The sequence below is a fragment of the Pipra filicauda genome, unplaced genomic scaffold, assembly GCF_003945595.2.
Source record: "Pipra filicauda isolate LSUMZ 115617 unplaced genomic scaffold, ASM394559v2 scaffold185_size1782982_pilon, whole genome shotgun sequence".
Taxonomy (NCBI): domain Eukaryota; kingdom Metazoa; phylum Chordata; class Aves; order Passeriformes; family Pipridae; genus Pipra; species Pipra filicauda.
The window spans coordinates 838,035-850,818 of record NW_024104293.1 but is presented as its reverse complement, the minus strand read 5'-3'; the positions used below and the strand labels follow the sequence as shown (position 1 = coordinate 850,818).

At 47.4% G+C, this 12,784-nt stretch overlaps 1 long non-coding RNA gene across 2 annotated transcripts in view; it reads left to right on the top strand.

The window, feature by feature from the left end:
• Nucleotides 1-3,623: 3,623 nt before the first annotated feature.
• Nucleotides 3,624-12,784, top strand: part of LOC120323023 — a 43,415-nt gene continuing 34,254 nt past the window's right edge. For both annotated transcript variants that reach the window (XR_005563072.1, XR_005563073.1), the window contains exon 1: nt 3,624-4,015. This is a non-coding gene — a long non-coding RNA (uncharacterized LOC120323023). The remainder of the gene's footprint in view (nt 4,016-12,784) is intronic.

Below are 12,784 nucleotides of genomic sequence, written 5' to 3'. Positions count from 1 at the left end.
GCATTCCTTGATGAGAATAAAAAGTGGGGGGAGGAAAGAAGTGTCCTTAAGCTTTGCAGTCCTTGGGACAGATCTGAGCTGCGTGACTATAACTTTGGCCATTAAAATGGTGCCATGTCTGTTAACCTGGGGAAGATCAAAGAGTACAGTTGATGTTTCTTGTTCGTGAGATAATTCTTAGTCTTGTCAGCTTCCCCCTTGCTGTGATGCTGCTGAGCTCAGCAGGTGAGAAGACCTGACTGCTGGCTTTACTCTGGGGTTTTCACAGCCCTCACACATGGATGCAGGCAGGAGCAGGATGACCATGGGCTCCTGTGGAACCTGGGGTGCTTCTGCAAAAATCCCACCATGCAGCTTGCCAGCAAGGGATGCAAGGTTTGTGTTCAGGGTCCCTGCTGCTTCCAGCTCCTCTCAGGGAGGAGATTATCAAAGTCACCGGCTTCCATTTTTTCCTTCCCTTGTATTTGTAACTGGTGTCAAAGTCTCCTCAGTCCATGGGGGGATATCTCTTTCCCTTAACTGTTTTCCCAGTGACCCTCATGATCTGCCACCTTGGGTTTGCAACTGAGGCCCTGTTCAGTCAAGGTTTGCAGGTGAAGAAGGATTTTAACATCAAAACCAGGTTTATCAAACCATGATCCACTTTCTAATAATTTAATTGTCAGTTGCTCTAGCATTTGGGACACTTTATTGTCCAAACATGTCATAGAATTATGGAATGGTTTGGCTTAGCAGGGACCTTAAAGCCCATCCAGTCCCACCCCTGCCCTGGGCAGGGACACCTTCCACCGGCCCAGGTTGCTCCAAGCCCCGTCCAACCTGGCCTTGGACACTCCCAGGGATCCAGGGGCAGCCACAGCTTCTCTGGGCAGCCTGTGCCAGGGCCTCCCCACCCAGTTAAGAGACAAAAAGAGCCCTTTGTGGAGGCTTAGATGCATAATTCAGAAAAGCAAAATAAAGCATTGGCTTGGGGTGGCATCTGAGGCACTGCCTGTCCTCCGGCTCACGGGAGGCTCAGTTCAGCATCCCTGTGTTCCAGCAGGTTTTGTGCCAGTTTCCCTAAGGAGATGGTACATCCTAAGCCTGGCTAGAGCTGAGCAGGGCCAAAAGAAGAGCAGAGGAGAGCAGGAACACCCAAATAGCATGAGGGTGTCTGTTCCCTGCAGCCCAAAGACAGCCCCCACCATGGCTGAGCACAGCAGCGGTGCCTGCAAAGAGAGGCCAGCACAGGCACCACACAGCTCAGGGGCTGAGGGGACAGCTCATCCCTTCATCAGTAGCAGCTCCTTGGATCAGTGGAATACCTGGATATGTGACAAATGCCATTTTCTGGGAGAGACTCTGAGCATGCCCAAATTTCACGTCTCTGTTCCCCAAGGCTTTTGGAAACAAATGGCAAGTATTTTTCTCCTGATGTTTTTTAACAATCACATGCCTGGAACTGACAGGAAAGACCAAGCATACTATTTTTAATTTTTATTTTTTTTTAGCATTTCATGGATGTAAAAATCCCAGGGTGATGACTCAGGACACAAGAGGAATATCATTTCCTGCTGGACACAGAGTATCAGAGCCCAGGGCCCTGCCAGCATGTTGATGGTGATGACTCGAGCTGTGAGGAGCCTTGGACACGGCCAGACTCCCCTAGCCCTGCCAGTGCCACTTGTCATCCTGACCTTATGTTCCAGTTTGAGGGCAAAGGGGCCTATTTTTCCTTTCTGTTAATTTTAAAGAGATAAATATTGTCAGTGAAGTGACCTCCTACCTCCATGGAAATCTTTGAGTTTGAGGCTGAACATGTGAAATTTAGCAGTAGCTCTTTGTTATTTATAGGCTGTTCATTGTTTTGCTTAGCATGAGGTTATGCTGTGTGCCTTCAAGCGTGGTTAATTAGCACAAGGTCAGCAAGCTTTGCAGAACAATGACATGAGTTTTTATTTTGCTAAAAAAAAATATTTTCTAAGGAAAAAACATGTTAGCAGCAGCGAATAGTGTCCAATGTTGAAACATGATTGAATATAGTCAGGAATAAAGCTTCCCAAATGCATATTTTTGTTTGAACAGTCATCTGTTCAAAGGTAATTCTGGCCCCACTGAATTTGCCAGGGCTTGGGTCTGGATTCCACCCTGACTGATAGAACTCCCAGACCTGCACTTTTATCACCCAGTACATGTGTCATGGTCAACAAGAGATGGACATCCACAAGGGAGAAATTATGTTCCCATAACAGCAGATCCAAGGAGGACCCAAATGAGCAGCGCTGACCAAAAATAGGCTGTGATAAAGAAAATTGGCTTGAAATTGAGACCCTTCCTAGAACTGTCCAAAGCTTTTTATTTTCCCCATGGTGACTGCAGGACTAATAGGACACATGTCCATTAGTCTGACAGAGGTTATTGTAATGAATAATAATGGATTTGACAGCAACCCCGAGGTAACTCAGTGACTCTGATGCTGCTTCCTGGATCTCCCATGTTTGGCTTTTATCCTCCCTGATTTCTATCTTCTGCCACACACAGGAAATAAAAAATGATTGGGACAATGCTTTATGAAAAAAAAATATAATGGAAATGAAACTGTGAACAAGATTTCTGTTTGGGAAAGACTTTGCTTAAGGCTCAGGGAAAGAAGCATGGTTATGGTGTCTCCTTGGAGACACAAGCTTTGTCCCAAACCTCAGCCAAAAAGGCTGTGAAAGCACATCCATGTGCTACAGAAAGGTGTTTACAACTCCTTTCAATAGTCACAATGATGTTTTCAGCTGAGGTGACCAGCTCATGGAACAGCTGAGGTTGGGGATCTCTCCAGGAGCTCTGAAGATGTCTAATCCAACCCTCCTCAAAGATGGACCAGCCAGAGTAGCTCTTCCAGCTCTGCATCCAGGCAGTGCTTGAATTTCTCCAAGGACAGATAATCCACAACCTCTCCTGACAACCTGCTGCCTTGTTCATCCACTTTCACAACAAATAAGCTTTTCTTATGTTTAGATGGAATTTCATATGTTTCAGTTTGTGCCTGTTGTCTCCTGTCCTGGCACCACTGAGAAAAACCTGGCTCCATCTTTACCCCTTTCCACCTATTTTTAGGTAGGATGGAGATAAGTGAAGTATCCTCACTGAAGATGAACATGAAGGTTGAACCTAAGGAGGATTTATGTGGAGAACCAAAGCACAGTTTGCTAAAATGGGAGCTCTAACTGTGCTTTGGATCTCATCTGTGACTCCACAAGAGCATCGTCTTTTATGTCAGAGGGAAGCACAAAAGCCTGTTTGGAAGATCATTGGAAATAACTGTACTGGCGAGCCAAAATCTGCTTCTCTTTCCCCTGGAAAAAGCAAGAGCTGCTTTACTTGAGTTTGGATTCACCCCAAAGCTGCCGCAGGAGGAGGCGATCCCGGGCTGTGGCTGGGGACAGGAGGTTCCTGTCACCACTCCAAGGGCAGGAGGGGCGTTCTTTTCAGCCAGAAAAAGGGGATTTGAGGGAGTGGATGCTTTCAGTGCCACGTGGAGCTGCCAGCACAGCCCTGGGGAGGTGCAGAGATGTGTGAGGAGAGACAGCAGAAAGCAGAGCTCTGCAGGGACTCCTGCCAGAGACTGGGTGGAAGCAGTAGGGGCTGCTGGCTCTTCCCAGGCTGAGCCCATGGAGGGATGGCACAGCTTGGTAAATGCCTGCAGACACACTACGAGCGTGGGCAGCAGTGTGGGAGGGAAACAAGAGCCTTTTTTGTGGGTACCAGATAGAGAGCTGATGGTAGGCTGCAATATCTGGTCAGGCAGAGCTCAGAGCAAATGCCTGCTTGCATAGTGTCCTGTTGCCTCCAGGGATGACAGTGTCTCCATCCATCACTTTCTGAGTTCTGCAGGATTAAGAGATGCTCCTGGTGAAGGAGATTGGACCAGCTGGGTGCTACTTACTGTGCTTTGATGGTTTTAGTCAGTGTGCCAGGGTGAGAAGGAAGAAAGGGACCCAGGAAACTCAACTGCTGTGAATTTTGCATGGACCTCTGTGTTCAGGTGAGCAGTCCTAATCATTCTGGATTTCCATTTCACTGGGAGGAAAAACGTTTGGGTCTGAGATAGCTCTGGGTAGTATTTTATCTCCTGGGGGGTTGTTTTCTCTTTGACATGGGGGGGAAGTTCTGTACTCTTAAGTGACACGCCTTGTTATAAACATAGGTTGGAGCTCCGTATGTTATAGAAAATGTTCCCTCAGCTAGGACACACAGAAAGCATGGTGTGCAGTTCCTGCTAGACCACTAACAGGAATGCTCATTTGAGTTGTCACAACATCAAGCTTTGAGCAAAGGCTGGAGTGTTTGAAGCCCAGGGATCCGGTCTTCCAGCTGGCTGTAACGAGGAACACCTTCCCAGAGATGATTAGCAGTCTTATGTCTTCCAGATTCACCTTCTTAGCAGGCTCATCTTTGAAAGAGCCTCCACAGTGAACCATGATTAGCAAACAGACAAGGAAAACATGAACAGATGGATGCTCAGGGTGACGCTGGGTGGGAGACAGTCAGTGTGACGGAGCTCCTCCAGAAGGGCTCTTGGGTAACAAGTTCAAAGCCATAATCTCCATGGAGGTAGTTTTCCTTGTGGAATCAAGGAGTGATGGGGGTACCCTGATGGGGTACACCCCAATGGATGGTCACTGAAGCACAACTTGAGCTCAGGTACTTGGTGTCAAGCATCCAGATTTGAATTCTGGTTTTGTGGGATCACTGAGCGCCGTAAACGTGAGCAAACTGGTTACAGAACACAGGAATTAAATGGATTTAAATCACTTTGATTTCCATGAGGGGAAAAGATTTCAGAGTTGCACCCTGGTTTTTGTCATTTTTGAACCTTTGCATGAAGAAATAAATTCTAAGCACAGACTTGGGCTTGTTTGGCTTTTTCGAGTCAAATTCCACATCAGTGGTAGTCCTGTAAAGTCTTTCCCCCTACCTACATTAAAGGCTACAAATAATTTCTAAAAGTGTTGGTATTTTCACAAAAATTAATTGTTTAACTTCTGCATTAACAGACAAAACCCCTCAAGCAGAGTCACTCTCTGGTACAACCACTCACCCCCTACCAATTCAATCTGTTGACTCAAGCTGGATCCCAGAGGTCCTTTGAAAACACACAGCATGCTACGGCATCCTCAAAGTTCAGATAGCTCTGAGGTGGCTGTTCTTGCCCTCTGAAGACTGAAACACAGCACAACATGTACCAGCTTGGGATGTACCAGAGTAGGTCTGTACCAGAAAAATATGTTACTTGCTTCTATGACAACACTGGGGACATGCAAGAAATGAGACACTGCACATCCCGCACATGAAAGAGATGCAGGAACCGCCTGCAGTGACCATGAAGCCCTCTCATCAATTCATGTTCTTGTTTATGCTCCTGTGTGCATGACTCAGGTGTCTCGGTGCAGAGCACCACAGTCTGACATCTCCCACCGTGACCCTCAACGGCAAGTCTTGAGCTGACTGCAGCTCAGCTGCCTCGGGTCGAAATTTTAGGAGTCCTGAGGTGTAGGGAGGCTGGGAGGAATGAACTGGTGGCTGAGGAAGGCTGTTGGCAATCCTGTCTTCTGCTCTCCTGTTTATACAGGAAAGAAGACAACATCCCACTCTGTATACAAGATTATCTGTCCATGGTCTGGTGCTTCAAAGTTTAAATACTGTCTCTGCCAAGGGTGGTCCTAAAAGCAAAGTCCACTTTCTGGGCATCCCCAACTGGAATACAGGGTGTGGAGTTTGGGGTTTTTCTCTTTTCCCCCCTCTGTCAGGGTGCTCTGAAGATAAAATGACTTGCTTGAACCTTATGTACTACGAGAACAGCATGAGGGTGAGAACAACATGCGGTGGGATTTTTGTGCCCATGGAAAGTTTTCTGGGCCTGGCTTTGTGCAAAAAACGTCTGCAATTTTCCTGAGCTCCTCAGGTGATCTCAGTGTTAGGTCAGGGAGGCAAAACATCACTTTTACCTCAACATCATGGATCCCAGGCCCCCACAAATGCCCCACAAACTCACCAGACAGCTTGGGGTTTCCCACCCTGAGGGTGTGGTAGCAGACACAACTAGCTTAGGTGGCAGGAGATGGCATTCCCAGGCTGCCTGGACCAGGGAACTTAGCAGGGGTGCCAAGGGCAGACCAGACTTGAGGTGCTGCCAGATGGCCCTAGAACTGCTCCACCTGGGACCACACATTCCCTTGCCCACAGGTCTAGGGGCCCCTGGAAGCCCACAGAGCTTCATGGGAGCCACGGGTTTCAGAGTGCTTGGCTCAAGGGCTTGAGATGGCTCAGTTGATGTCGGGGAGCAGCAGGAGACTGCCCCAGGAGAGGACACGAGCCAAGAGCCCAGGGTACCACACTGACCACCCGTACCTCAGGGAGGTGACCACGCTGGTTTGCAGCAGCCCCACGATCTTGCAGGGCAGCAGCAGCAGGTCCAGGCTGAGGTCGGTGCAGGAAGGACAGACAACAAGTCAGTCAGGAGCACAACCCAAGGCATAGCTCAGCTGTGGCCTGGGGGCGCCTGGGCAGCCAGGGGTGAGGCCCAGGGGAGAGTGATCAGGGGAGAGTGATGGGGCAGTCAAGGCCCATTAATGTCCTCAGTCCCACCTGTGGAGGAGTGAGAGAAGGATGACTCCAGGTGTGACTCCAGGGGTAACTGAAGCCTTTACCTACACACCTGCACACAAGAGGTGTCAGTAGGAATTAAAGCTGGAGTCTCACAAGAAACACTGTGCTTTCCTGGCTGGAGCCTGTCTCATCAGTTCAAAGGACTAGAAGCTGCCTGCTGCCCTGAAGGGGAGCGAGTGGCTCCCTTGGGCTGACTCATCACCTCTGCTGCAGCCCTCCAGGAGCTCTCAAGATGGGGAGGTTTGAAGGTAATGTGCTTAAGCAGCTTTCTGCTTAGTCAGTGGTACAAGTGAAGGTTTTGTTTGCTGTCATTGTATGCCTTCTCCTTAGTTCTCTTGTTCCAACCTTACTTGAGCCAGTAGGAGTGGTGGGAGAAGCTTCCTTAATAATGTCAGCTCGTAATTGTGAGCTTGGCATCTGGTGGATCAGAGGGGATGAAATCATTTGCGCTGCTGTCTGCACAAGGCTGGAAGCAATGCAGAGGAGGCAGCTTTAATTAAAACCAGCCACCATAGATCATAAAGCAGCCTTATCAGCTTGCAGGCGCAGCACACCGCGCTCCGGAGAGCACCGGGCTCTGGGAAACAGAGATGGCCCACAGCAGGAGCTGGAATAACAAGCAAGGAACAGTGATATCTGCTGCAAAGCAACCCTATCAACCCTGCTCCTGGCTTTTTCTCGTGAGAAAGAGACCCCTAAAGCCATCCAACTCCACCGTGTGGACGTTGGCACCGTGCAGCAAGGGTGAGTCCGTGCTTCTGGGACCACGTTGCAGGACAGCTGCTTTGTCCTGTGGACCACTGTGTGTTGGGTACCAGAAATCCTGAAGGCTCAGCTTCTCCTACCCAGTTTGTATGACATCTGAAAGTCTTCTAGACTCCTGGGGATCTGAAGTGGTGCAGCAGTGGATATAAAAATATTTTGTATACGTATAAAAAAAATATTTGCATCCCATCCCTAGAAGTGTTCAAAGGTCAGGTTGGATGGGGCTTGGAGCAACCAGTTGCTGGGAAGTTTCTTTGTCCATGGCAGGGAGTGGAACTAGATGATCTTTAGGATCCCTTCCAACCCAAACCTTTCTGTGATTCTATGATTCCCTGATTTTCTAGTGCATAAAAAATATTCATGCAGCAGTACACACAAAAAAAATCTCTGCGCTGATTGTGCTGAAAGAGAACATCCAATAGTGTAAACCAATACCTATAAATCACTGTTCTAATAGGTGAAGCAGCACACTTAAAGCAATGTGTGCTCCAGGCTATGCCAGGCTGAAGGTCTGCATCCTGCCCCTGACCGTGGATTTGCATCACTGGGATCTGACCTGGTGCCCAGCGAAGCTCAAACTGGGAATATGCCTTTGCTTTTCATTAAAGGTTTGGATTTGCTGAAAACAGCTAGATGTATTATTCATGAGTAGCTCGTGTAGAAGTCACAGACCCATTTTCCTGGACTGCATTCAATGGAACAGATTTCCATGGAGCACGGCAATGGGGTTGAAAGGCTCGTGTGAAACTTCTCTTAGCTATGAGCAAAGAAAGTCATAGAAGTCTCAATCCACAAGAGACTACAGAACTATGGAGTTCACTGCCTCCAAGAATTTGAAAATCATGAGTCAGGCCTCAGTCATAACTTTTTTTTTTTTTTTCTGCTTTAAATACAAAGAAACCTCGGGGTCTTTATTTGCTTACTGGTTTGTGAACATTGAGTTCTTGTTCTCAAACACCCAGGCCCTCATAGTCTGGAAATAACTCTATTTCTAAATGAAATTCTCTTGCAGTAGCAATCCTAGAGAAGTTAACTGCATGTTTCATAACTTTTTTGGAGTGAACTGAACGCTCCTACAGGCTAATGCTACCACCTAACATGGACCTTCTTCAACGTGGACTTATGTGTAGTGCATCTTATCACCTCCAAGGTTAGGAACTGGTAGCTGGTTTTAAAAATCTCCCAAACTGAGCTTCCTAAACCAAGCAAGGCATGTCTGAGGGAAGAGCTGCATGAAGCTGTGGACACCTCATCCCTGGAAGTGTTCAAAGCCAGGTTGGATGAGGCTTGGAGCAACATGGTCTAGTGGAAGGTGTCCTTTCCCATGACAGGGGATGGGGCTGGATGAGCTTTAAAATTCCTTCCAACTGAAACCATTCTGGGATTCTATGGTTCTGTGAATGTCTCCAATAATGGCTGTGAAAAAGGATGTTTCTTGCCTCCTGCTTGTTCCGGAGGAGCCGGAGCTCACACGGTCCACGCTGGCAGCAGGGGCAGAGCAGCTGACAAAGCACAGAGTGCCCTCTGCTCTTGCTTTGGGACGACACAAAGAGATTATTTTAATCTTAGGTCTGAACTCCTGCCAAGCTTTATTTAAAATTATATATATATATAAAGGAAGGCAGGCATTGCAAGCATGGGAAACTTCTGGGTACATTTTAGCCACGCAAATAGTGCCGCATCTGTTTCCATTCACCCTTCCCTCCTCCAGTGCCCGAATGTGATCCTTTGGACTGATCTCTTCTCTCTGTCACAAGTGTGGTGGGAGGTACATCAGCCGCCGATGCACAGGGACTGTGTTTTGCTGGGGTGTTGAGGTGTTGGATCAGCTGTAGCAGGGAAAAGCCAGCACACACGAAGGACTCAAAACTTCAGATCTAGTAAAGTTTCATGACAGAAACCAAGAGCATAATCAAAAGGAGTCTTTCAAAATTCATTCATTCCTGTGAAATGCTGCCCTTAAATGTCCCTAATTGTGGAAAACTTTGGTTTGCAAAGTGCCTTCTGAAGAAGGTGTGTTGCACTCGTCTAGACCTGATGTTGCTGTTCATCAGCTGCCACAGTTGCATTTAACCACCCAACACTTTGCCTGTTTTAACATGAATCCCACTTGCTGTTAAGCATTTTATTTCAAAAAGCATTTTATTTCGAAGCTGATCTCTCGATGTGAGTCCCTATTTGTGAGGAAACATCTCCAAACCAACCTGGGCTATGCTTCCTCCTGTGCTCACCTGGGCTTGGAGGTCAGTTGTCTGAGTGTCAGGTTCCACCGAAAACAGTCAGCACAGCTTTGCTGACAACCTTTTCACCTTAGCAGTTAATCTCTCCTACTGGCAACCGTTGCTGTTTATCCATCCAAATCGAATGTCCCTTTCTGGAGCGTGTCCCTGCAAGGAGAACCAGGTGGGATGGAGGTGGCTGATCCTGATAAACTGAATTAGAGCTAAATCTCTGCACCGAAAGCTCATTGGGCTAAAAAAGCCAGTGCCACAGTCATGATGTCAAAGACCAGGAGCTGCATTTGTCTGCTGAGCTATTTACCTTCTCCCAGAGGGAAAGCTTCCCAACATGTTTCTCAGTGCTGAAATAGCTTCAGGAAGAGGATCAGGGTGTGAAGATCAGGTGTGCCATCCCTTTCAGAGCTGCCCTGAGTGTTGCAACTCAGGGCTTGTGAAAACTCACCATGGTGGCCGGTGGCACAGAGTCATGCAGCTTTCAGGGAGGATTAAGCATTGCTTGGCTGTGAGGCTGTGAGTAGCTGGGCCAAGAGGAGCAGGATTAGTGCCTGAGGGAAGCTTTCATCTGGAAAGCCAAGCGCTGACTCGAGCAGCCGTAACGCCTTTGTGCAGTGACCTCCCGGCGTGGCTGGAAATGCTCCCCCAAATGGGAGATGTTCCCATCCTGCCCAGGGCGAGCATCAGGGGAGACAGAGAGAGGACAAGGAAGGCAGGAAAAAGCATAAAATTGTATGAGCTTTTGGAGAACTCAGGAGATTCTGGTAGGGCACATCTGAGCGCGCCATCTGGGACGAGAACTCTCTCAGCTCTCGTGTGGTGCTGTGGAGGTTGGACTGCTGGATATCAGAATTTGGCTGCTGTCATCTGACAGAAGGCTGAGTCATTGACTGTTGAGTCTTAAAAGTGCTCTGCCTTTCCTCATCCCCTCTGCTCATGGGCCTGGCTGCTGCACAGCTGTCCTCAGGTGCTCACTCGGGGGTGAGCAGGGGTGTTTAGTCCGCTTGGGTTCTCCTCGGAGTGCAGTTACAGGTGATTTCTGACTCAAAGGTGGCATTTGGTTTTCGTTCTCTGGGTTTTGGAGAGGGTTTTTTTTGTTTGTTTTTCCTTAGCAAAGGAGCCAAACTTCTGATTTCTTAAGGAAAACAAATTCTCCAAGAAGATGGCAATCACGTAGGTGGTTTCAGAGGCGCTGAGGTTCCTTGCTCGCTTCCGGTGGCTCATCTGGCCACTGTTTGACCCGTGGGGCTTGGGACTCCTGCCCGAGCATCAACAGCAGTCACTTTTATGCAACTTGCCATAAAGAACAGTTTTGGTACTACTCCAGAGGTGGGTGGGTTTTTTTCTCTCAACACTTGTACAACACCAGAACACTTGGTGTTCTGGGGGCATCTAAAACGGCAGAAATCTATGTATGCAACGTGCTTCTTAACACATGAGCACTCTGAGCTCTGATATTGCTTTTAGTCAGGCTTTTTTAATATCTGCATATCTCTAAATCTGGTGTGCAAATTGTTCTGTGTACATATATCTTTATTTTCTCTTTGCAACCTCTTTGTGGCTTTGACCTCTAAAGGACAGTAAAATGAATCTGTTTATAAGAATGCTGAGCCAACGTGGAGACACCTGGGTTTTGTTACCTTTTCTTTTTTTTTTTTTTCAGGGACCTTCAGCAAGTTTCTTAGTTTCTTTTGACCTTCCTTTCTTTCTTGGCTTAAACACTTGGTGAACTTAAGAAAAATATGCTCGATAGTACTGTAAATTGTGAATGAAAAATGGGAATTACTTAGAGATAATAGATTATTAGCATAGTGGGAATGTCTCCTGGGAACTTAATGCAGGATATCAAACGTACAGTATATTTTAAATGTTCATAAAATTGGATTTTTATCCTTGCAGAACTTTTAAATGGCTCCTAAGATTGATGAGGCCTGGCTGGCTGTGTGTGGAGGTGCAGGGAGCCTTGCCTGGAACTGCTTTACATTTCCTTGGAGATTGTGGGACATTCATGAGGCCAAAAGTCCTGAAACAAATATTTTTAGTGATGATCAGCACGTTTGTCTCAATGCATTTGTGAACAGATGCAACCATGCTGTTCTTCTGCTAAAGAAGAGTAGGGCAGAGCAGTGACATCATACTCGGATTAAGGACCTGGATAACAGGCTGGGAAGGGCAGAGGACGGCCTGTGCTGCTGAGCAGGACTTGCTGCCTCCCTGCTCTTGGACAGTGCTCATATAGCCTGGTGACACAATTATAAATGTCCCAACAGGTCTGACTGGACTGCTGGGTTTGGGAGCCGTAAACAAGTCTCCAAATTCACGTAACATGAGCTTGGATGTCCTGTAAGCAGATCTTTCAGACTGGGAAATACAACGTGTCCTGTGAACCACAGTAACTCGTTTCTGTGTGCAGGAGGACACTGAGGGGACAGGGACCCCCGGTCCCGATGTGGCCTGCCTGAGGCAAAATTTTAGGGGAGAATAGCAGGAGCTTTGGGACACAGTTACAGGAATAGAGGACGCCCTCAGATGCTGAGCATTCATTATTGGAGCTTTGCCGGTGTAGAAACTGGAGACACCCGAGAGCAATCTCAGCTTTATTTCTACCTGCTGGGCACAGATCATTGCAGGAAGAGCTCCCACCCTTGTTTGTGCAATAAAACACTGCCCCGGTCTGGTGTGAAACCACGCTGGGTGTCCCACCTGCTGTCACCCTGGAGGGACTGCAAAACACAGTCCAGTGGTTACCTCAGCCTCCACAATTCAGGTCGAAGAGGTGGTTTCAAGTACTAAAGGTACTCCAAATTGATAACTAATATATAGAAAGCTGTCTAGGTGTCAATATAGACTCCAAAGAGCTGTTTGAAGCAGATGTTTTATTCCTGGTAGAATTTATACATTCATTATTTCCCCTGTAGGCATTTGGAGTAAGGTCCCTGCTTGCTCAGAGGCTCCCAGTGAGGTTTTTAAAGTCAGTATTGGTGAAGGTGTATTTGGTGAAGAGGTGCTTTAACTGTGGTATCCTCTGAAGGGTCAAACAATTATTTCCTACCTGTGGTCAAACAAAACATTAGAGCAACACAATACTAAAATCTTCCTATGACCTCAGTGCTTAATTACATTTTCTTCAAATGGATGCTAAATTA